We start from the raw sequence: 2,663 nt of genomic DNA, 5'->3' as shown, positions 1-2,663 counted from the left end.
ATATATATATATATATATATATATATATATATATATATAACGGCTATATAGCCGTTTGGAATAAAAAAAGAAAAAAAAAGTCAGCCAATCGTTTGAAGAGAGAGAGAGCGGGACTCTCTCCCCCTCCCTTTCCCGCACCCATGGTGCGGTGTTTCTTCGTGCGGGAAACGATCCCACGGTTTCCCCGCTCTCCACTCCGTCTGGTCTTAGGAACAAAAAGTATGAGAGTATTTAATTTCAGTTATTTTTAACAAACTTTTACCCAACCTATTTGATTTTTTATAGAGTCTTGATTTTCATTTGAATTTCCATTCTATCTGGCTAATTTGTAGTTTGAAGCACATCAAACACCGAAGAATTGTTGCGATCGTTGAATTCCCAAAACTGAATATATTGATGGTCTCAAACACGTTTTCAACGATTGTTTCCTTAATGTGATTCACTCCTATAAATTGTTTCTCCCAATACGTCTTTGTCACACCTACGCTCCAACGATTCACATTTTGAATCAGAGCCCTAATTTCAGTTTCTCTCTACAAATTAACCATAAAACGGGACTCAATCATTTGCTTCCCTTACCACGTGCTTATCACCCTCTTTACCCCTCCATCTCCATCTCTGTCTATGTACACACGCTCCAGGAAACACACGCATGCCCCCTAATACCACAGAATGATTTAAAAAACCCTATATTGGCGCATCCTTCCTTCTTCAACCACGTAGAACCTCTCCCCTAATCTGCCTTCCTCGGGAAGCACTAGCAAGGTGGTTATAGACTCGAAATACAAAAAATGGATATGGAGATGACAGTTTGTTCCAAATTCGTTATTCAAGGCGGAGATGAAGAAACTGTCCTTGATACCTGGATGGTATGTTAAGATATCGAAGAAAAAGCTTTTATAGAACCTGGAAATAAATGGTGGAACACGGATTAACATGTGGGTGAAATCGATGATAGCTTCTTCTCCAACGTCACACCGGAAATCCGTTCTAACTTCTACATTTCTCACAATCTTTGCATAAATAGCTCTGTTCCTGCTGCTTCTTCATGGGTTTTTTTTTTCTTTTGGATTTAGGGTTTATGGTGTGGCCAATGATTCGTCACAGTTACTGGAAGCAGTGAAATAAGAGCAATTTCGATCGACCATGGCTACACAAATTCGTTCAATCATGGTTCAGTTTCTAACAAGTGAGCTCTTTTTCTGTTTCTTCCCCACTTCTCCCTCTAATCTTCTATGAAAATTATGCTTTTGTTCTCGAGATTACAATTTTAAAGAACTTATGATTTGTGTTATTTGTTGTATATTTGGCTAACATTGTATTTTTGAACCTGATTGAGCAATAACTTTGAAAGTTTGTACTTTTTTGGCATAAGATTGTGGTTCTTGAAGAGGTGTTTCGACAATCTTTATGTCATGAAGCCTGTCCTACAATACATTAAAGGGTTTCAGGTGTTGTATGATTTTTTTTTACTTGTTTTTAGTATATTGGGTTTTTGGTCTGCTTTATTTGAATATCGAATTTGTTTTATTTTACTTTGATTTTAGGTTTTTGGTTAAATTTGGTAAATACACGATTTAGGCGGATCTTGATTCAAGCGTAGGCTACAGTAACTAATAGTAAAGGTTGACATATATTTTGAGCATATAATACATGGACTATGATGTTGGATTTGTATAGATTGTTTACTTTCATAGATTGTTTACGATTGTTAAAAGCTTTGGGACCTCTTAACAAAAAGTATCATGCGATATGATTTCTTAGTTAGGCGTTTAATTTCAGTAGTTCTTTTATTAAGTTTGAGTTTTTGATCAACAAAAAAAGAATGATGAAGAGTATCTTGTATTAATATAAGTTCATCATTTGTTCTCACTTATTTTGTTGTTTAACATTTTCATTGTTTTATTGTTTAGCACTTGCATCTTCTGATTGCAACATCCATTAGATGAAGAAATCATGGAATGGAGTAGAACAGTAGCTTAATTGAACTATCAAAATCCAAATGGAGCTTTCAAACAAACTTAAATCATTGTCATTTCTTCTGGTTTACTAGATCATGTTGTTTGTAGCTGATATTAGAAATTTTTAATCAAGTTGAAGGTTCTTTTGTTTTTTTCATTAGAGTATATAGAAACTTAGGTTTTTGTGTTAGGTAAGGTATGAAATCATATTAGTATTGGATAACAAAGTGTTTTTACTTACATTTTGTTTGTGTTGATTAGGAACCATCTAAAACTTTAATCTTTTCAAATGTTCTTTCGTTAAATTTGAATTATGAAATACTTTGTGTTTTTTTTTTTGTTTTTCTTTCCACATGGTTGTACAATAATCACAGTTATTAATTAAATCATATGAAGTTACTCACAGTTATTTATGAATAAATACAGTTATTCATGAAGTCATATGAAGTTAGATACTTAGGTGTTATTAATTAAATCATATGAAGTTACTCACAGTTATTTATGAATAAATACAGTTATTCATGAAGTCATATGAAGTTAGATACTTAGGTGTTTTTTTGGATCTAATGATTTTTAATATTTAACTGTAATTCACTAATAGTATTTGTCTAGTCTTTTTTGTTTGAAACAAATTAAAATGCAAACATATCTCTACCGCAGTTTTTGTAAAAACATTTAAGTTTAAATATAACCATACTTTTA

At 32.6% G+C, this 2,663-nt stretch overlaps 1 long non-coding RNA gene across 2 annotated transcripts; it reads left to right on the top strand.

The window, feature by feature from the left end:
* The first annotated feature begins 321 nt into the window (after nucleotides 1-321).
* LOC145135752 (uncharacterized) lies at nucleotides 322-2,266 on the top strand. Of its 2 annotated transcripts, XR_013720023.1 has the most exons (3): nucleotides 322-1,189; nucleotides 1,376-1,451; nucleotides 1,548-1,907. It is a non-coding gene; the product is annotated as an uncharacterized LOC145135752 (long non-coding RNA). The 2 variants fall into 2 exon arrangements; XR_013720022.1 differs by lacking the exons at nucleotides 1,376-1,451; nucleotides 1,548-1,907 and adding an exon at nucleotides 1,914-2,266.
* Nucleotides 2,267-2,663: the final 397 nt, after the last annotated feature.

This window comes from Lactuca virosa, chromosome 9 (assembly GCF_052849685.1).
Source record: "Lactuca virosa cultivar CGN04683 chromosome 9, Lactuca_virosa_CGN04683_v6, whole genome shotgun sequence".
NCBI classification, from domain to species: domain Eukaryota; kingdom Viridiplantae; phylum Streptophyta; class Magnoliopsida; order Asterales; family Asteraceae; genus Lactuca; species Lactuca virosa.
Note: the sequence above shows the minus strand (reverse complement) of the source record. Positions and strands in the feature narration are given on the sequence as shown.